Raw genomic sequence first — 22,807 nt, 5'->3', positions numbered from 1 at the left:
TGTCTGCAGAAAGCATCCCCAGCTCCCAGTGTCTCCAGGCAGCAGCAGCAGCTCTCTGTGTGTCTGGCTGCAGCATGGCTCTTCTTGCTTTGATACAGGTCATTAGGCCAAGTCTGCTGTTGGAACCATCACTGAAATGGCAGCCCCCAGGAATTATGCTGCTGCCAAATTCAGATCAGGGGAGTGAAAAAATACATTTTCAGATGTCTTAAAAAGCTGATTTTCAATTCCTTGTTCAAATACAGATTCTTATTACGGTCAGGATCCTGCTGCCTGATTGTGTCAAGACAGAATTTCAGCTTAAATTCATTTTCCTGCACTTGTTTTTCCTCTGAATAACCCTGATACAATAACACATTATATGCATATTCTACCATTTGTCTGAGGAATTCAAAATGGTATTATAAACATCCAGGGACACATCCTGCTCTCTCTGCAGTAGTTAGAGAGCCTCCCTAGCTGAACATCTCCTAACACGCAGAGTAAAGAGGGCACTAATCTGTGGAGTGAGGCACTCAGTGTGACCCTGCACAATGAGGCAGAAAACAGAAATCCATGTCAGTGAAACAGAAGCTGTGGGAGTTCATGCAATTTTGGATCTATGGAATATGCCTCTCTCTTTTACTGAAAATCATTTGTTTGCCCGCGCAGTCCTCCTTCTGAGCTTGCCCATGGGTACCCCGGACTCCAGCTCTTCTTCTGATGCTCTAACTTGGCCAAACACAAAGAAGATTTGGTCAGAGATTAATCAGCTCAGGAAAGAGGTTGTGCTACCAAAGCCCCAAGAGTAAGAGGGCAGACCTGGCTGACATGCACTCAGTCTTGACATTAAGCACAGCAAGCCTCCCCATGCAGGCTGATACACGCTCTCAGCATGCAAAATGCATTCACCATCCAAGTACCATGCAGAAATGACACCCTCATTATGTAGATTAAAAAATCCAGAATCGTGATATTAAAATAAAACATAGTCTTGTCAGTGACAGACCTGAGCCTAAATTTCAATACATGAATTCTGCTCTGAGGGTGGATATTTGCTAATGATCACCACAGTCTAATGACTCATAAACATCTGACCTCCGGGACCATTTTCTTATCCTTATGGAGACCTACAGAAATAGCTCCCTTCTGAAAAGATGCTGGTTTCTGCACCATTACATGTGGTAACTAAACAGTAAGGTGGGAACAGCAGATAGATTTCCTTGCGTATGTGTGTCAGTACAGAAAGAATTCATTTGTGTAGTCTGTACAACTCCTGTCGGCTAACCCAATGCCTACAGCTTAGTGCTGCATAAAAGTTGTGCTCCTAATTGCCTTCCCATTTCAGCTAATTCTTTGCTGCATGAGCTAACTGGGTGTGGAGCCAATTTTCACAGCTTCCAGGGTTTTACAGGGCTTTCCATGCTTTAGAGCTACAAACTAGCCTTTAATTGAATTAAACACTTAAATGTGCTCATAAATGTGGAAAGAATACACCTTCCCCAATAAGAAAAAGGAATAGATATTGATCTGTAAGTTAGAAAGCTCCTTATTGTTTATTAATAATACCTATAATTTTGTTTTTTTTAATGGGTAATGGTTTTTTGTTTGGTTATTTTAGGGTTTTTTCAGTTTTGGTTTTGCTTTTTTGGGGTTTTTTTTGTTTGTTTGGAGGGGGTTGTTTGTTGTTTTTTTCTTTTTCCGTTGCAGTGATTTTGAATAGTAAATATATATGGGCCTTTCAAAGACATGAATAACCAACTGAATATCCATACTTTGTATTAAATAACATGCAGATTTCAGAAGATGTCATTTTGGTTTTATGACACTTAGTGTATTATGGTACCAGTGTGGTTACACAAAATTAGAGTGATAAGTATGTATTAAGTATGTACATGGTACCACACTGTTATTTAAAAGTAACACTAAAGTTCTTTCAGTGCTTGCTGTATGGAGTTTGTAATACAGCCCAGAATTTTATCCCAAGAAGAGATAACAAGGATGTGGACATGCACACACAAGCAGACATAATGTGAATAAATTAATCATAGTGGATATAATTTCATTTTTCTTCCCATTGTTTTTCACATCATTATTCTGTTAGGAAAAAAAAATAGTGAAACAAACTAAAAGCAAAAATTCTACAGAGGATCTCATAAATTTTCACATCAGCACAAAAATACTATTATAAAGTAAAGAAAGAGAGGTCAGGGAGTAAGGAGGAAACTAATGGGACTTGTAAGCACTAAATGTATAAAAAGTCTATGTGATGCATTAAAGTCAGCCTGAATTATTAAGAGAAACTCCCTTTGTGTCCCTAGGTGCTTTATAATGTCTGTGTAGTCCATATGAAAAGTTCTGGATGCTTTGTGCTGGAGTCACAGTCGTTGATGAAGCACAAATTTAAGAAGGCAGGTAAAAGAGGTCTATGTGACTAGGGATTGATAATGGTCCACTGGGCTGTCCACCTTTATGTTACTGGTTCAAATCCAACCCAGTTCAAACAACAGGAGTTGGTGAGGTCTGAGAGCTGTCCAGTGGCCCATGTGAAATGAATGCAACGATTTGGACCAGCACCCTGTGGACTAGCAGCCAAAGCACAACTCTTCCTCTGCCTGGTTTTCAGGGTGACTCCTTAGACTTCAACAGAGAGAGGGGAAAAAAAAAAAGCCTGAAGAATGGCATCTACCTTCTCTGCAAGCAATAAATACCATAAGCTTAAGGGCATTTACATTTATTACAGAACAGCAATTCATATTGCAGTGGCACCAGTGGACCTTGACTGCTACCAGTATGAGCTACGAGCACAGGATATGACTGCCTCTTCAAAAACTCAGCTATTATGCTTATGAAAGGACAGAAGAATAAATCAACTCTATGGACTGTACTTATTCCTAATTGCAGTTCTCTGTCCCAGCCATGCTACGCTGAAGGAAGGCCTTCAGCACCCCACTCTTCAAGCTCTGCAGCTCCAACAGACTCCAATATTCCCTTAGAATAAACATATCAGCAAGTGATGTTGAAAGCATATTCATACAGACAGGGAATTTGCTTACAACCAGATATATACAGACATAGATACAAATATATAAAAATTCTACTGCAGCTTTGAAATATTTTCTTGAGACTATTTAAGGCCTTGAAAGTAGTCCTTACTAACAGAAAGCTTAACTTCTGTCTCTATTACAAGTGCAACAGAATTTTGGCTCTGCTGCTTTGCAATACCACACCAGACAATCTGCAAATCAGCATAACCACATCTGATCACCTTTAGTCTAAAACAGATAAAAACCTCAATGCCAGATGAGGGAACAACACTCAAATCAGAGGAAGACAAAGAATATTTTTAAGGAAAAAAGGCTACTAAAACTCATATACAGTACAGCTGAAAGAGACAGTCCCATAAAACATATTTGATGAAAAAGAAGAAAGTAATATGTGGGTTTTTAAAACTTAAAAGAAAATAAATGTCCATTTATTTAATATTCTTGGTTTGCTTTGTAAAAGTTTTATCATTTCATTCATACTGTCCTTCTCAATATCCATATGATTTGAGGCATTTTTAAGAAAAAAAAAAATTAGGTACTTCAAAATTATGTCAGGGTAATTTAACTCTTTAGTCTCACTGTGTTTCATCTCTGTTCTTAGAAGCTTTTTAAAATGAAAAGCTTTTCAAAATAAAAACAGTTTGGAGACTGAATTCATGGCCCTGCTCTTTACCCTTCCTCCCTTTCTGACAGTCAACTGTCTGTCCCAGGGAGCAATACGCATGCTTGGACCATGAAACAATTAAATTTGTATGTCTCAGCACATATGTGGAATTCTTATCTTGAATTTCGCATTTTCTACTACATTACTGGCATAAATGTTGATTTTGGTAAGCTTAGTTTTCAGCCTCAGAAGCATATTTAATTTCATGATTATGAGCAAACACACCAGGAGAACAGTACAAAAATTTTCAGGATCTTGTTTGCCTTATGAGGAGAGCAAATTTTTGGTGTGGATTTAATATAGCAATATGAATCCAAATTTAAAGCATTAATTAGCATCTTTCAAAATAAAATTTAAAAAACTAAGCAAGGGTTCCATCCTTATTTTCCCCCTGTTTTGCAACTATGTGCAGTAACAGCAAGCTAAATTCAGAGATAACAGAAATTATGGAAAACAATATAGCAGTAACACACATTTGTACATGCTGAGTGCAGCAGGAAGACAAGGATGGAGTTAGAAAATAAAAACCAACAGTGAAATTTAAGACTTATAAAGTCTTCCTGAGATGAGTTTGTCTATCACATCTTTTCCACCTGTTACCCCAATTTCTTAAACTGCCCCATATTCAAACACATACACACAACACACAATCTACACACTCGTATATATTATTTATTATGTATATATAGGCATATATAATTTATATATGCCTATATAAATTATTTTTTATCATTATATTGACAAAGATTTCTACTTGAAAACTGCATGAGGCATTGTGCCAGGTATTAGAATGTATTTTGTAATATATGGTGCAGATATTCCCTAACAGAACTTCAACAGGTCTACTGGTATGAGATTAAGAACCATAGCTTTGACATGTTACAAAGCAAGGAATCTGAGACATTTATACAGAACCTTGATAGCAGATTTTGAAGAGGCCTGAATAGTAACATCTGTATTAGTGACCTGACAGAAAAGATGGGGACTAAGAAAACAAGCAGTAATGAGGGACTAGGAGGGAAGCCCTTTTTTATAACACCTGTCTTGAGCTCTTGTTACAATATCTGGAGTACAGATATAAATCTGGGTTAGCAGCACAGACATGTCAACTGCATTTATTTGTGGATAAGACTGTGGAGGTGATGTGTAAAAGGAGAGGAGAGATGGATCAAAACTAAAAATCCTTAGGACTTTGGCAGAAGTCAGATCAGGAACTTCAAAGGATGAATGAAAGGATTAGGGAGAAAACAAGACAAGAATGGAGCCAAGGATACAAACCATGATGAGATTTAAAGAGATCAAAACTGACAGTGTGAGAGGAGAAGGAAGAATTGGCTAAGAGAGAATCATTAGGTAGTGTTGTGAGAGTGGTTTCAGCTAACAAGAAGGTCAGAAGCCAATCTGAAGGAGTTTACAATAGCACTGGAAATCACCTACTTTGAACACATCTATGTGAATGCACAAAGAGCAACATCACGGAGCAACAGGAAGTGACAGAAAGGTAAACAGAGTCAGGATGCCTTTCTAAGGATTGGGAATGTTAATAAAGACTAAAACCCTCTTAAATTATGAATGGAAGGAGCTAGAGAGAGATGGCCAAGAGAAAACCAGAGTAAAACGACAGCAAATGTAAGAGAGGTAAGGAAATACGGTAAAAAGGGATGACTGTGGAAAAAAAGAAGAGCTAGAGAAGACTAGATGAGAAGCATCTGCATCAAATTATCAGTAGAATAGTATCATATCTATCTAGCTGTCCAAAACCAATATTAAATAAAACCAACACAATGAGGGTTGAACAGGGTACACATAAAGATGGACTCTGTGGAAGCAGTACGAAACTCCAAGCAATCTGACCTACATCTGAAACCGGCTCTGCTTTGAGAAAGAGCGTGGATTAGATCTCTTCAGAGATCTGTTCCAACCTGAGTGATTCTGTGTAAGAAGGACAGAAGAGGAGCAGATAAACTGAAGAGATGGAATATTTATTTCACACTTTGTGTGTGAAGAAATCATCAGGATTTTAATGTGCCTTGATGTACAGTAGGGGCCCTTCGAAGGTACTTTCACATCCAAAAGTGCAGTAAGTACCTAGTGTTACTTCCAGCTGTGTTTATAGCATATATAAGCCTCAGCAATGGAAGTGAGATTGCCTATAGCAGCAGCTTAGCAGTCTAGCCCTTTATAAAATCCTGGTCAGTACTATATGTGTCTTAATGAATGTTAATCATCTTTGAAATATGACTTCAAGATATAAAGATATGTTGATCCAAACTGGAAACTAAAGGAAACTGATGGAACAACTAGACCTAAATAACAATTTAATAGATACATTTCCTACAAAATTCTCCCTATTCAATCTTCAGTGGTCAAGAATTAGTAAGAGAAGTATAAACAGGTTGGAATCCTTTTATCATAGTTGAAAGCAATATATTTCTGGAAATGTCAGCTCTTCCAAGTACAATAAAATTTTTTTTATCAATATGAAACATTTTAAAATTAATGACCACACCCACATTTCGGTATCTTTTGCCTCTCTGGAAAAGACTGAATAGGCTAACAATATGGGATCTAGATGAATCTTTTATTAAGATTATGTTCGCTCTTTGACACAAGAGACATGTAAAATGTGCCATGTGAGTAACTCAAAATCCCAGACTCCATGAGGATTTTGGAAGTTTGTAAGAAAGGAAGCATGACAGCAGTGCCAGGAGTGTGCTGTAACAAAAAGTTCAGTTTTCCAGGTTATGTAACACTGCGCTTCTTCAAGGAAAGAACAGATGCAGGAGAAGACCTGCATTTCTAAAGACACTTTTGCTGTAAATTATACCTTACATATGCGTGCTGCCAACCAAAATACATGTTCTGAAGTTTCCATGTCAAATAGCTCAAAGTATAAACCAGAGACCAGATTCCTGACTATGCAGAAGAAGAAAGGATCACAACTTCAATGTAAAATCTTCTACAGCAGCATTCATACAGTTAAGAGCAGTGTAGGGGCTGCTCTAATCTTTTCCAGATGCTCATAGAATTATTGTTCCTTGGTCATAAAATGAGTATACTCCCTACCAATTATTAAATGTAGGAGAAATGCTCTTTTGGTAAACTGAAGATTCATGGTTTTTTTCAAATTAAACATTAAAAAATAAATAAAGCTACCACTTCTATTCTCTAGGAACCACTGGTAGAGTTTTACTGCAAGTTTGCAGCAAGTTTTACTGCTGAATATTCAAAAATACATATTTCTCAGAGGTGACCTGTAAAATAGAAAGGTCTCTAAGTAATAACAACACCATGAAAATTAAGTGGCACATGATCTTAATCAAATTGGCAAGCATGGGTGTAGTCTTCCATATCCTGTATCAACACAAAGCTACTTATTTTGGGTTACAAAAGGCTAAGTTTGTGACGTTAACATCTCTTGCCTTTAACAACTCAAGAATCAGCACGACCCTAGTGGAACAAGGAACTTCTCACCAAACCATGCTAAATAAAGAATATTTGTTTTTCAAAGATTTACCTAAGTACATAGAATCATTTAGGTTAAAAAAGAAGCCAAACCTTAGCCCAGTATTGCCAAGTCCACCACTAAACCATGTCCCTAAACCCCTCATCTACACATCTTTTAAGTACCTCCAGGGATGGTGACTCAACCACTTACCTTGGCAGCCAGCTAAGGGAAAGGAGAGAGGTAGGTAATGCATGAAAAATACTTTCAGTTGAACACAAGCCTTCTTACTGAGGATAATACTCTACTTGTATCAATATGTATTTCATTTTACTTTACCCAATTTCATCTTGGTTTGTGCTCAATTACTTATTAATTATCGCACAAACAAAACAAATTATAATGTTGCACATCATTATGGAGTGTAAACTCAGTTATGATGGACCCCAAGCATCCTAAAGATTCTTTCAGAACTGGAAATAGATTTCTGTCTTTTAATTTTCAAGAAATTAAAGGAAAGAGCTTTTGGATCTTTGATATCCTTGGCACTGATAAACAGAGCAGTCACTGAGGAACTACTCACATAAGTAAGGTTATCAAATCAGGCTCATCCTTATTAATTTTAAAAATTCACTTTCCAGATTCAGACCAAAGGAGCAGAAAATTTGGCCTGTTTTTTATTAAAAATGTAAAAGTATGAACTCAAACATGTTTTTCAGGATAAAAAAGATTCTATAAAGGAATACTTCTATTTAATATTGACCCATGCGTGAAATTCTACCTTTAACACACAGACTTGTACTAAGCTAGTTGGAGGACAGCATTTACCAGCTCCTAGAAAATTCATTACTTTTCTACATTGATCATATTCCTGGTCCACAGCTACATTTTAAGCCATGATTTGGCAGGAAATACAGCCAGCATGACACCTTGTCCCATTTTCCTCTACTGTATATGAAGTAGATTGATTTTGCCTGTCTCCAGTCTATTTTGTTTAGAGAAAACAGTCTTGGTTGCCATATTTCTGAGGACTCATTTTCTTGACTGCCAGCTCATAGCAGCTGAGATCTACAAAAGTTCAACATTCTGGAGAAAGAAGGGATTAATGCTGCTTTTCCTTGATGCCCAGTGTGACCTAGCATGGATAGGTCCATAGACTTTAGCCCTACAACATTGTTCTGAATTAGATCTACAAAATGCTGAGCTATTTATGATGCCCTGTTAGTGAATATTTAAGATCAGTGTGAATTGGAAATGCTCAAGGTGCATAAAGCTGAGCAAGGTGGCAGTGGCTGTCAAGGCTGTTATTGATCTGGGCTTTACACATTTTTTATTTTAACCCTTCATAGGAAAATCAGTGAATTTTGACAGTACATAAATCTACATTATTATCCTTTGTGTGGTCAGGAATCTGGCCATGCTTTTTTATGCAGGTCTTGCAGCTCCCTTCCACAGAGGTTCAGTTCTGCAGTTTGAACAATTCCTTCCCAGAACACAGATAGGTCTTGTAGTAGGATTAACTTGGCAATAATTTTAAACATCTCAGCATAGACAGCTACAGAATATGTCCCTAAATACACACACCTTGAGCAACAAAGCAGTGAGGACACTATTATCAACAAAGCTTGCATTTGCCTTGGGCTACCCCAACTATGAAGACAAACAGGACATTGCAAAGTATGATGAGTACAGGCATGGTCAGTGCTAAGCTCTTTCTCTCTGTTACAACAAAGCTCCTCCTAACTCCACAAATAATTCCTCTCAAGTTAAGAACATGCCACTCAGATCAAAGAACTACTTCACACAACTAAGAGACTCCTGCTGTGAAAACAGATGTATATTTTTTTTCTTCCCCATAGACTAATTATATATTTGCACTAAATTTGACTGCTACTTCATTCATCTTGGCACCCTCAACACCTCATCACCATCACACAGCGCAGAAGACCCTTTACACTGACTTGGGGCAGACTGCTCAAAAAGAGATGCTACCATGCATAATGCGCAAATTTAAAGTATAAGGGAAAGACAGAGGGACTTCTGGAGGAACAGGAGCGATGCTGAAATATGAGCAGTAGTGAGGAGCTGTGAGAAAGGAAATACAGACCATGAAAGTATGAACATTGCTTTAGGGGAGGGGAAGATAATAAAACAATGAGGAGAACTGTGCAAACAAAGGCTTGGAAAAATTCACTCATCTTAGGTTTAAAACTTCCCAACCCATCAACAACAGCTCTCATATGAGACATACCATCAGTATTACACTACTCATACAAGCCATAATGTTGTTGTTACATTGCAAGGGTCCCATAATGCTAGAGTTTCATACCTTGATGTTTCTTGTAGGCATCTCCTCTAGGCACTGACTCTTCCTTGTCCTCACAGCAGCCACCTGACTCCAGTCCCTCAACCAACCAATCCACTCTTTTATAACACTCTTCTTATTGGCTACAGGCATGGCCTGCTAACATCAGGCCTGCTCCTAATCTTTAGTAATTGGCTCAGATGCAACCCCTTAGGGGGTAATATTACATTCTATACCACCTTATTTACTTATATTGTATCCCCCTACACCATAATACTACAAGAGGTTGAGTAAAATTAATTTTTCCTTCTTTCTATGGTATCTTTGAAGCAACTATTTTAATATCTGTGAGACAGTGCTCTTCCCATTTTATTGATAAGGAACTGTGTCACAGATGGACAAGAACCGACTGATGCGAGCAAGGCAGGGAACCGAGAACAAATCTTCCATGATTATTCTAACAAATCTAACCATCATAATTGTCTTGCCCCAAATCCAATATTCTTACCCTCATTTAAAATATTTCCCACTGTCTACATAGTGAAGTTTAGGCTGTTTTGGCATCTATTTTCCCCCAATCTTTTATTGATAATGAGCTCTTCCAAGTTTCTCGCCAGATGTTGAGATGACAAAGCAAAGTGCAATGCCATAAAAGGGCCAGAAACTGAAAGAAGCAAAGGGCAGTATTGTGAAGCTTCCAAAATACTGGGCATTTTGAAAGCATGGAAATTAAACACAATAATTAAACAATGCCAAGTGAGTTTTTTCCAGTGCAACCTTGTTTCCATTTACATGGGATACCCCTTTTCACAAGAAGATAATAGCTCAGTCCCTCTCGGAGCTTGTTAGAAATTCTAAATGTATTTCAAAAGTTATTCAAAGCTTTAAAACTTATGAAGGACAGAGACAAATAGACTGTTGTGTGATATTTTAAATCTAAGTTCAAATAATGAGTAGGCCTTCTTCAGCTATAGAGTGGTTCAAGAGTATGCAGCCTATGTTAAGCAAGATTACACTAGATAAACCAGGGATCCCTTCTACATTCAACTCTTACATGAGTGTGCAATAAGTAAACTGAATAGTATCTGGCACTATACAATTCCCACAAATTAATATTGCAGCGTTTTTCTGCATAGACTCTGTACAAGTTATTACATTACATTAACATTAAGTTATTACATTACATTAGCATTCTGCTGAACAGATTAACCTGCCCACTTGTTACTGGGATGTGTCAAGAGGGGCATCTGTAACTCAAATAACTGATAGGTTTAATTTCAGTGCTGAATTCTGGGGTTGTACTCATGCAACATCTCAAAAGTCTGGTTTCACCTAAAAAAAACTATCTGGATTCAAGACTGATGATCAGATAAAGTATGACCAGCAATGGAGGAAAAAAAGCAAAAATGCCTAAGTAGAAATGATATGTATCCAGCAGGACTAGAAAAGTTTGCCTGGACTAGGATCAGGTCTTGAGTATCAGTCATGGGTGCACTGCTTCTGTCTTCTAAATGAAGTCCAAATTTTCAGCAAAGAAATTAAGCTTATGCAACATTGTCCTAGAATGAGCAGAGGCTCTGTTCTCAAATTAACAATGATATTTACAAATATCAAAAGAGTTCTATCAGTTCCCTACTGCCCAAAGGAAAATGAAGCAGCAGATAGGAAAAATAAGGGAAGAGCCAACATTTCATAGCAGTATTTGGAACAGGAGTGCAAAGAAACAAATGATGGATGGTTGGAGGCACAGAAACTGAAAACACAGCTTGACAATGGAGTTCTGGCTGGAGAGCCAGTGGGAATGAGAAAGATGTACACAAGCCCTGAGATCCAGCCCTGGAGGAATGAGGGATGAAGACAAACAGACAACTGACTGTTGAAAGGTGCTGAAGACAGGAGGTAAAGAACAAGTACTTATACTAGACTTATAGTAAAAATAACAAAACCAAACATGGGACAAGAAGCCAGTGGGACAGTGAGAAATAGAACTGCTGTCCTTAGGACACAGAACTGGGGTATATTCAGAGTTTTAATAGACAGTGAACACAGGTAGGAAAGGTCATTGAGAACTGAGCAGAGAATCAATAATGACTGAAACCTCTTTTTGGGTCTTCTGGAAACCAAACTTCAGTTTCTCATGATTTCTGTGCTGTCAGAAAATATCTGTTCAGTCAGATGGTAGTGAAAATAGATGTTTTGCATCTTACTCCTTCAGCAATAATTTTTGCAGAATATTAAACCATGCAATTTGTTTAACAGAAGAATGGTACAACCTTGTGTGGGGCCTTTTAAGGTTCCAAGCATCTCACAATTCAGACAGGGGTTGAGACATTCTCAGAAGTTTCTATTTTAAAATGGTGTGTACTCATTACCTTTCCCTCTGTCTCTATTTCCATCTCTCTTTCTCACACAGACACATTTTCAAAAAATCTTTTTAATGTGACCAAATCCAGAAAAAAGATGCCAGAAGTTCCAAGTTGCCTATATAACCAAATTTTCCCTCATCTTGTGAATGAGCATGGAGAGTAACGGCATGACTCATATCTATTGTTACCAGAACACACCTGCCTCATGCAGTGCACAAGATGGCCTTGCTGCAAGGATGAATCACAACTGTGTACTGTAGATGGTAAAGAACTTTGAAGAAATGCACTAAAAAACAGGCCCATGTAACAACAACAAGAAGAATAATTAGAGTAATTGGATGTCAGTCTAGAAAGCAGGATTCTATCTTTCCTTGACATTAAGTTTCCATTATAGTAATTCAAACCAGCTTTTTCACAAGTGGTCACTGCAGGTATATTCTTCATTTTCCATGTGATTCACTGAGAGGAGGCATTTGAATTTGCAGAAGAGATGAATGTTCAGAGACATACATAGCTGTAGACAAGAAGACCTAAGTTGGAAAAGTTTCATGTGACAGTAATGAGTCAAGGCTTTTGGACCTCAGCAGCTCAGGCTGGTCCTGTAGATTGGTGGCTGTTTTTGAACACAGTATTCTGGGCCATGGTTCCCCAGCCATAAAATGGGAATCAGTCTGCCAATCTCAGAGGGCTGCAGTAATGCTAATTTAATGTCTGCTCATCACCTTGGCACTATCGCGATACTAGGAAAATCCCAAAATGCAAATTAATAATACTAACTATGTCTCCAGAGCAAGGCTTAAATATTCTATAGCAAACAAGGTGTGGGGCCACAGAACAATGTCATGAAAACAAAATGTAGAACAGCTGCTCATTAAGTGACTATCACACATTCTGTGAACTGAAAGAGGAGAAGATTTTGTAACAAAAAACAATATGTGATCATGTAATTAAAGAAGTCTTCACAATGCTTATGCATGGGGGAGAGTAAATTAACTTGCCTTAACAAAGTTAATTCTGGGACATATTAGCTTTAGTGATTGGGGTCTTTAATGTAGATTTCCACACACAATATATAAAATAACTGAAGATCCATTAAATAACTGAGATCTGAATAAAGAACATATATTAATTGTCTCTATTATATTCATCTACTTCAAAGCAGAATTTACTTTTGGAATGCAATGCTGGAATGAGTTATAACAACTGGAATATAGGAATGACTGTTTTATTACCAATTATTCTTATTTTCTACAGAAAGATTGGATTTTAGCCAAAAAGTTCCTTTAGCATCATAAATTGCAAAATAAGCAGGTTAGAGAGCATCTTCTATGTAATAAGCTACAGTAGCTCCTGCAGCCGACCATTGTTCCTTAAAGTACATGAATTCAAGACAAAATTTATGAATTAGTCTCACAAGCAAAGAGTACACTTAAACTCCATGAACTTCAAGAGATGTAGAGATAACACATGGCTCTTTTTTATCAGTCCTGCTCAAGAACATACAAGTGCAAGCCAAATCAAACTTTTGCCTCCATGGTTTCATATGGATGTGACTTTCTCTTTGTAAAAACCACAGGCTCTTTGTGTACATAAGGGTAGATATATATGCATCTCTGTATCTATCTGATCAATTAAGTGGCTTTCATTTGAAATATTCTGTCCTTTAAGAATGACTGTGTCTCTTAAACCAGCATATTTATTCAGAGATCATATTTTGTAGTGTGAGTTCATTCTTTACTTTCTCTTGCACTCAAAGATATGACCCAACACATTTGTAATATACAGATAATTAAGGTAGGACCTCAGCTTTAAAAGATTCTTCCTGGTTTTGTTTCTGTGTGCACTGCCTGGGTACCAGGGCTAAGTTATGTGTCTTGCTGATGGAACAGGCAGACAGCAGAGAAGATTTTTTTTCTCTAATCTCTTACATAAAAAACACAGAGCCAGCTCACTGGGTACTTCAGACCATACACTGAACCATCTAATATACCTTACCCCTTCAATTTTGGACTCCTTCACTCTGCATTCATAAAGAAATTTTAAGATAAAGTGCTTGTTACCATCAAAATAGTTTTTCACCCTGAAAATTTTAGCACATGGGCACTTCACTACAAACTACAGCAACCATCATTCCTGTCATAATTGTCAAACTATAGCAATCACAATTCCTCTCTCTGAGCTGTAGACCTCACTGCTCCCTCAAGAGGGGAAGAAGAGGGGCAGGAACCAATCTCTTCTTTCTGATTATGAGTGACAGGACCTGAGGGAATGGTTTGGAGCTGTACCAGGGGAGGTTCAGGTTGGATACCCACAAAAGGTTCTGGAACACTGGAACAGGCATTGTAACAGGCTCCCCAGAGAAGTGGTCAGAGCACCAAGCCTGGCAGAGCTCAAGAATACGGACAAAGCTCTCAGGCACACCGTGTGACTCTTGGGATGGTCCTGTGCAGTGCCAGGAATTGGACTTCAATGATCCCTGTGGGTTGCTATCAAACCAGGATACTCTAGTTTGATGACAATTATTCTCATCTTTTAGAAACTTCTAGATACCCTACACAATATATGATCAGCAGCAGATATGGAAAGGTTTACAGCACCAGAAGGATTTAAAATTTAAATACAATATTTAAAATGTATGTAAAATTTCTCAACTGCTTTTTTAGATCATTTTCACCCCTGACTCCATATCAGTATCAGTCTTATATTTTATTTCATTGATCTTATTCTACATACCAAGCACAGAGTACCAACTATTTCCATGTTTCTCACAATTTCACAGTGCATTTTGCAAGTTTGAGCTCACTTAGCACATTGCTGGTATTGCTGTCTCTAAAGTTAAATGAAACTGTTAAACATGGACATTTGGATCTAAAGCAAATAGTTTTCAGGTTGAGCAAACAAACATGTTCCACAGCTGTGAGTCTACTTTTACCTTTAACAGTAAGATCACAGGAAGACTTGGCTTGGAAGGGACCTTAAAGATCATTTAATTCCAAAACCCCTCCCACATGCAGGGTTCCCAGCCACTAGACCAGGTTAATCAGAGCCTCATCCAACTTGGCCTTGAACATCTCCAGGCATCCACAGCTTCCCTGAGCAACCTAGTCGGTGATATAGGGATTTTACACCAAGTAATTTTACAACACTTGCACTTGAGTAAAAAATGGTTTTAGAATGTTTTAACTTACAAAGCAATTTTTATTTTTGTTTATGCATTTGAAATTACCATAAATGAAGACAGCTAAATGCTATGACTCTGAAAGATAGGGGAAATGGGGCAGATATTTAGTCAATATTTGCATGTGATTCAACTTAAGTTCATGGTTTTATCTGTGGAATACTTTGTAATTCTGCTCCCACTTTCTTTTCAAAACCATGACATCTATTTAAGTAGCAAAACAGAGATTTTGGCCGAAGGGCCTCACTACCATAACACAGCTAATCTGTTGCAAGGCAAAAATTAGAACACTGGTCTTCTAACTTTAAGTTTCTTGCTTAATCTCAGACAGTTCCACACACTTTATTTCTGAAGCCTGAGGGGTTTTTGCTTTTATTTACTGAAGTACATGTGAGATTATTTTTGGCATCTTTACACTGGGTCATGAAACAGCATGTTTTGGCACCTGCTAGCCTCACTAGCAATCTGCTTACTCCAGCCTGTCATCCTTGTGCTACTCCTGGGCATGCATCTGACAAAAGTCTTGCAGGTTTGCTTGGATCTGGAGTTTTGCAAACAATGGGAGAAGAGCAGCATATGAAAAAGCTTCACTGGTGTTTAGGTGAGTCTTCATTGTTGATTTTGTATTTTAAATATATTTTAAATAAATAATGTTGTTCATTCTTGTATGTCCCATTTTATTGTTATGATTGATACACCCAAATACAAACCAAAATGAAGACCCTTTCTGCAAAATTCATTTGTTAGCATTTGAAAATATTCATTGTTGAGACTTTCAGGCACATTTGCACTAACCACCTCATCTACTGGAGCATTTAGTGAAATTCTGGTACTAACAGCAATGATTATTATGAAGAACTAATTTAAATTAGTCTAGTACTCTACATAAAATGCATACCTGCTCTTTCTCCTTGAAGAGGTTTCTGATTGAGAAAAAAGTATCTGGTGCTGAAATGGTTCACAAGTGAACCAAAACCATGATGAAACCACATACATACAGATTATGAGCAGAGACTAGCAAAAAAATTGTGCCTCTGTGGAACCAGTGAATCACTGATGATAAATATATACAAATTATAGTCACAAATCTAGTCACAAAATTCAGTCTACTCAATCATCACACCTTAAAATATTAAGTTAGGAGAAGCAGGGTGTGTAATTTTTTTTTAAATGTATCACCACCTCATGGGTATGATTATGAACATGCATTCAGCACAGTGAAACCACAAGCTCTGAAGAAAAGGGTGCTTCCTGAAGAGTAGGATTTTCTCCTCTGACTCTGAACTCTGACTTAGTTCCTATAGACATAAAGTTCATTTCACTTAACTTTAGATATTTGCAATATATGCATCAACATCCATGCTGATCCCTAGGTTTCCTTTATTCTCTCTAGTAAGGAATGTGCTATTGTACAGTCTGATTCATCTGACCTACTTAGATGTCTGCCTTCCTAGGAGATGAATCATGCCCTAAAAAGTGTCTATTTCTCTCCATTGACTATAAAGGTAGCCTAGCCAAAGATAATTTAGATAGAAAAGACATTACATTAGGACAGATAAATTTCACCCCAGAAGCTATGAAAGGAACAAAACAGGAGTGAATGCTATTTTCAGCAGTATTTAACTTCTGTATGATTTTGAAATAGAAATCCATCCACAAGGTCATGTGAGGACAATACTACTGAGAGCTGCTGAGCAGCACAGGCTGGTCTCTCCCAAACCACAGGGGAGCAACTCCCTCATGAAATGAACAAGAAATGATAGTACCTACTCCCTCTACACCTTTACAAAAATATTCACAAGAGTGGGAACTTTTAGAGTGCACTGCTTTCTCTAAATGTTGTTTGCAATAAAATTAATATGGAGTCAAAACCTATTTCTGCACAGAAAGTACTGTTGAATTTATAAGAATCTGCTCACAGCTTTGTCTTCCTGCCCACTTTTAAAAACAGTTTCTTTCTAGCTTTGATTGGCTAAGAAACATGCACCTTCTTTTGGCTTTAGCTACTTGCCAGATAAGAATCTTTATCATTTTTATAATATTCCTTTCCTTAACATTCCTCAGTGCACTGAAGGTGAATGAAGTGCTGTAAAAATGCACTTCTGCGTCCCTTCTGTCTCAGTATGTGAAAGTCTTTTTTTATATGTAGACTTGTTAATAAAAGCTTTATTTCTACGGTATAAGAAGCATAATTCTGACCTAACTAAACCATGACCCAAATTCTACTTGATCAATGAAGTCTTTTTCAGAACTTTACTTGGCTTTCAAATTAGCCCTCTGTCTTCCTTGGCTTGAGAATGAATACTTCAGTTAGAGCAATACACAGTCACTCATCTGCAGTGGAAGAAGGCAAAATCTGCCTAAGGGTGCTAAGATTTCTTTTGCCCACCGAAAGTCAATACCCAGTATTGATAAGGAAAAAAGAATCATTTAAGATCACATAACAGAGCTAAGTTAGTTTCAGTAACTAAAAACTAATCAAAATAATGCTACATGATAACCCTTCTACAGAAAATGTTAAAAGTAGGAGAAAAGGAGGGATTCAATATTAAGATGTAATGATCTAACAAAATGATTTTTTATCTCTTCTAATCAAATTACTCCAAAAGTTTCTAAATGTTTGCTACAAAAACAGTCAGCTCTATCATAATCAGATTTCTCTTAAAAACATTTTTACTTATATGGTGTATTCCCCCTAGTCTGGGATTGAGATATATACACATGCCTGCTAGTGCACTGAAGAGAGACCATGATCTTTCATAGTGGGTTTAATTTGATTTTATAATCCAACCAATTTTCAAGATGATTTAGGGATTAGATGTTCTGTCAGGCTGAGCTATGTATCCAACAAAGCACAAGAATATTTTTTTTCTTATTCTTACTGGTGATATGCCCCTGCCCTGGCATTTTTACCTTTAATGTCACATGCTCTCTTTGGCACGCTAACATCAGCAGCAGCCCATGACCAATCACTGGGCTGGGCCATGCAATAAAACAGCCATGCCTGCTCACAGGAGCAGAGATGCTGCCTAGAAACTGCAATTCAAGCATCCTACTGCCTCATTTTTTAAACCATTTAGGTCAGGAAAGACACAAAGAAAAAGAAGCATAATTTTATGTCATGATTCCTACTACTTACATTTATAGTGACAATTTATAAACTGCAAATTTTAGCAACATATGACACTTTGATTGATGAACTTAGCTTTTTCAGAAGGTTGTACTAGGAAGACTTAGACTGCCAGGAACTAACATGAACTCATCACCATGACAGTGTCTTTGTAATTCTCTACCTGAAGTAACATCAGGCATTACTTTGTGCATCCCTGCCATTCCATCAACACCCTCACACAAGGCAAGCACGACAGAGAAGTATACAGAATTCACTTCAGCTGATGAGGGGAGTGAGGATTTCTGACTACTCAGTTATTTAAGGGGGGTAACTAAGATGCCATAAACAAGAAGAACACATGATTCTGCTTCAAAAGCAGAGAAGTATGGTCACCAACCCAAATCCTTAGGTTGTGCTGAATTTTGGTCAAAACTTAGCTAAATGTCTTGTAGAAAATTTGTGGCACAGGCAAAACCTGAATGCATCTTTCCCAACTGTAAGCTAATTCTCTAATTAATGGGCCAGACTTTTCTTATTCCCTGAGGCACCATAGAACAAGTAGAAATAGTAGATAGCTGCCTAAGAAAAATGTTGCATACCAGAGATTCCTACATTGCCTAATTAGGATTGCTTTATTATGCCTTTTCTCTGCCATGGCAGGGCAAACAATATAGAAGCAAGTATAAAATCCCTAATCTGTGATACTGTCCTCTATGGATCTGCATACTGTAAAGAATCAGAATATCCTTTCAAGATATAAAATAACTATAATAAAATGCTTAAGATGGTGCACCTTTCATTGGGTCCATAATTTATTACAAGATGTAGCTTAACAGAAGGCTCAAAATGATGTTTTTATCTGTTAGCAGATGAAGTGAGCAATCCTCATGAAGACCATTCACCAAGAAAAGTCAGTTTGTATGGTCTTTTCCAGCATTAGTTTCTAAATTTCAAACTGATTTAATGATCTATTGTATGTACAACGGTTGTATGTCAGCCATGTCAGGTCTCTGGAATATCAAGATTAACAAAATGTGTCCATCTGATAATCTCTGCAGATTAAAAAAAAATCAAGCTTTAGATACATTTTATCTAAAAGAAAATGGGAAAAATCACATCAGCAAGTTTTAAGGTAAACTCTTGCAGCATTGCAAGAGTTAATATGAAAAATTCTGTTTGCAAAATATCAAACGTAAGAAGTTAAATATTTCAGTTTAAGCTCTGGTGCTGCTGGTATCTTCTTATGAGTTTTCTCTCTCTCTTTGTGTTGGGGCAGGACTGATTTATTTTTTCACCCCTAAGTCCATGTTCCTTAATTGCCTTGTTCTGTAGAAGACTCTACAACAGAAACATCCTTCCACGAATCCATTTAAATTCCTCATGTACATTCTCTCACATCTCAAACTTCAAAACTATTTTCTTTAGCAGTCACCAGAAAGCACTATACAGATTCCTCATGATGCCAAACCACAGCACAAGAAGTTCCATGAGCTCAGCCTGAGCTGAGAATCCATTTAGTCATGCCCTGCATATTCTCATCCCACCTCTACCTATTCTTTTACTGCTTTCTTCTTACACTTCGATTTTAAATTACTACTCCTTTCCACTGTGACATATTGTGTGTCTCATCAACCCTTTAAAGTACATTGGCAAAACATAAGTCATAGGTAAATGTTCTTCTATATCTAATCCAAATTTTTCCTGTAATAAAATAATTACTATCTAATGCAATTAACTGATTCTTGCTTCATCTTATTTTAGTATAGGATTTCTGAGTCTAACTACATTTATAACCGCTGTCCATCATCATCAAAGGAACCAAGTCCGTGGACCAATATAGTGTATATATGTCTCTGTCTTATAAATTATTCAGCTTTCAGCTGAACTTCCTCAGTTTCTTTTGAAGAGTGGGGCCTATGACTACTAGCAGAGTATACTCTGCTAGTAAAGTAAAAGTATTCTGGTGTTCTTTTGAGAAAACATAGGGGATATGCAGGAAAATCATAACACAGTTGTGTCCTGTGATATTAGCTCATAAAAGTCTGTGACAAATGGCCCTACAACAGCTGCTCAGCATAGAATCTGATAGCAGACTTCTGAATTTCTGGACAATGTATAGATTTTCCGAATAAAAATTCAGCAGAAGAAAAATAATTCAAGAAAGAACTCTGTGATGAACACCAAGGGAATACCATCTATTTTCCCTATATTCCACATACATGGAATGCAAATATATCCAGCATTTTAAAAAAGTTTGTAAGCAATGCTTAAGAAAAATGCATTCCTCAAAAACTAAAATGGATTTTATCATTACTAGCCTCTGAATTCACTTCATCCACATTTTGTACACTTACACATTCAATTTATATGCTCATTTTTCATGCCAGCACATGAGAACTACTGTGACTGCCTGGAGATAGTAGGATGACCATAGGGCAAGTCGCACTTTATGAATAAATATAAACACAGTGAAAAAAATAGCAAGTTTTCCAACCTATCCACCTGCACATCTAACTCAACTGTTACTGTTTAATGAAATAAAATTTCCTATTTATTTAAAATTAATTAGTACTACCTTTTTGATTTCACAGTAAAAAGAATTCTAGTGCATTCAGGTCCAAAAGGATTCAGGCAGTCATTCCTGTTCTTTGTAACTTCGGCAGCAAGAATAATATATGCATCATCTAATTTAACTGCAAATGACTCTTTTAGCATGAATTGTCTGTTTAAAGATAATGCACAGCAGAATTCTTAACTGCATCCCAGAAGTCATGCAGCACCAGGCAGATAAGATCACAGTGGCTACCAGGGGTGGCAAATGGGAAAAGCACTACAGGAAATGAACTCTTGTCAATAATCTCAAGAGAGTGCTATATTTAGGTCAATTGTACCTGAAATCGTTTGGTGGGGTAATTGCTCTTTGGTACAGACTCTGCTCTCTGAGCCTGTCAGAGTGCTTGTAGGTCCTCTGGATTGAATTCACCAATTTTCTTCCAGACTCATTTTCTAAAAATAAAAACAAACAAACAAACAAAAAAATTAATGAAGGACAGCAAGCTTACCAGAATACAGAAAATCACTCACATGTTATTTCAGATTTCAAAAATATGCTTTCAATGAATGCATTTAATATAAAACATGTTTCAATATTCAACTGATTGCCTCAATCTTCTAGAACAGAAATTTATTCAATTATTCAGATTTTTTTATTTGGCCCTCCAAAGACTTCCCAGATCTACTGAATACCTACAGCGATTTGGAGCGCTTTTGTGATCAGTTAACAGTCAATGCAAAATCAGAATTGTTCTTAAAGTTTATGGTGCATCCCAGTACAACATTATTCTAGCTTTAATTCAGGTTGAGTCCTCATCTGAAAATATGGCTTATTGTTTCACAATTTAAGATGGTTCATTCATGTGTACTGAGGAATGTGGTAAACTCAGTTTTAGGAATCCAATCTAATGAGACATATATTGACCTTTTTCATCAGTTAGCTGGATTAATACAGATACCAGAAAACAGCACCTAGTCATTCTGTCTTATGATTTCTTAGAAGAAATATTTTGCTTTGATAGCACAGTCTCCAGCAGAATTATTCCTTCTTTACATTAAAGAGTAAGTATTAACTAGAGGAATTTTAAAGTAAGGAAAAGCCTCCTTTATCAGCTATTCAGCATGCATTTGCCTTCTACAGACAGATACATATCTGTATTCACTACTTAGTGCTTTTGATTAGCGTCTATTGTGATTAAAGAAAATGTCGTGATGCAACTATACTGCTGCAGAATGTAGATGTACTTTTTATTTTAAAAATATTACAAAGGGAATAAGATGCACTACTGAAAGCTACAGTAGGTGCAGCAGTTATTTTAGCTATTGTTTCTTGGGAAGAACTTCAAATTCAAAGATACTCATTAAACAGAGTAGATGGCAATAACAGACAAAGTGTTAATGGGGCAGCAGTGGAGTGTGTCAGGAAAATGAAGAGACCCTGAGGGGCTCACCATGCTGTTTGTGCTCAGCTAAATTCAGCAGCATTACCATAAATCCTCTAAAAGATACTGTACTCAACTCCTTATTTGCTGCTTTTCAGGCAAGGTAAAATTCTATGAGTTTAGAAGATAGTACTACTCCTTTCTATTAAACAAACTTTGCATATAAATGCACTAAATATTTACATGCAATTACTATTAATTTTTTTTTACAGTTTTATAAAAAACAAAGAGAGGGTCTTTTAATCTTCAAAATAATGTGGGAATCTATAAGAAAATTTCTGAAATCATACCCAAGAACAGAGCCTTTAAACCAAACAATCATTTCTCTCATAAAATTCTTTTATAACTTAAAGACTGAGTTTCAATATTAATTTCTCAAATGCATAGTTCAACTAGATAAAATAAAATTATGCATCAACCAAATAACTTTTCTTGAGAGTTCAAAATTCTTGATTTCTAGTTAGTTGTTGTTGTTTTGTTTTTTATTTAAGTGGCATTCGGAGGGAGTAAATTAATCTTAGGAAATATACATAAACCATTAATTCAAAAAATGTACTGATTGAAAAGAAGTATGTTATAAACACTTCTGCATGCATCCTCATGGTGACCTTACTGTGCCTTTGATCTTAGAACAAAACTTTACCTACGTGAGCATCGGTGGATTTATTGTTAAGGAGAAACCAGCTGAAACACGCTGTGTACCTTCAACTATTAAC

General features: G+C 36.9%; 1 protein-coding gene across 16 annotated transcripts in view; it reads right to left on the bottom strand.

The window, feature by feature from the left end:
* The window catches only part of MYT1L (myelin transcription factor 1 like), a 302,310-nt gene that overhangs the window by 200,407 nt on the left and 79,096 nt on the right, over positions 1-22,807 (bottom strand). For all 16 annotated transcript variants that reach the window (XM_058019588.1, XM_058019587.1, XM_058019591.1 and 13 more), the window contains exon 2: positions 20,988-21,102. The gene's annotated coding sequence lies outside the window, so the exon portion shown is untranslated. The remainder of the gene's footprint in view (positions 1-20,987; positions 21,103-22,807) is intronic.

Source organism: Melospiza georgiana, chromosome 3 (genome assembly GCF_028018845.1).
Source record: "Melospiza georgiana isolate bMelGeo1 chromosome 3, bMelGeo1.pri, whole genome shotgun sequence".
NCBI classification, from domain to species: Eukaryota; Metazoa; Chordata; class Aves; order Passeriformes; family Passerellidae; genus Melospiza; species Melospiza georgiana.
The sequence above is the reverse complement of the archived record's forward strand: the minus strand, read 5'-3'. Positions and strand labels throughout refer to the sequence as shown.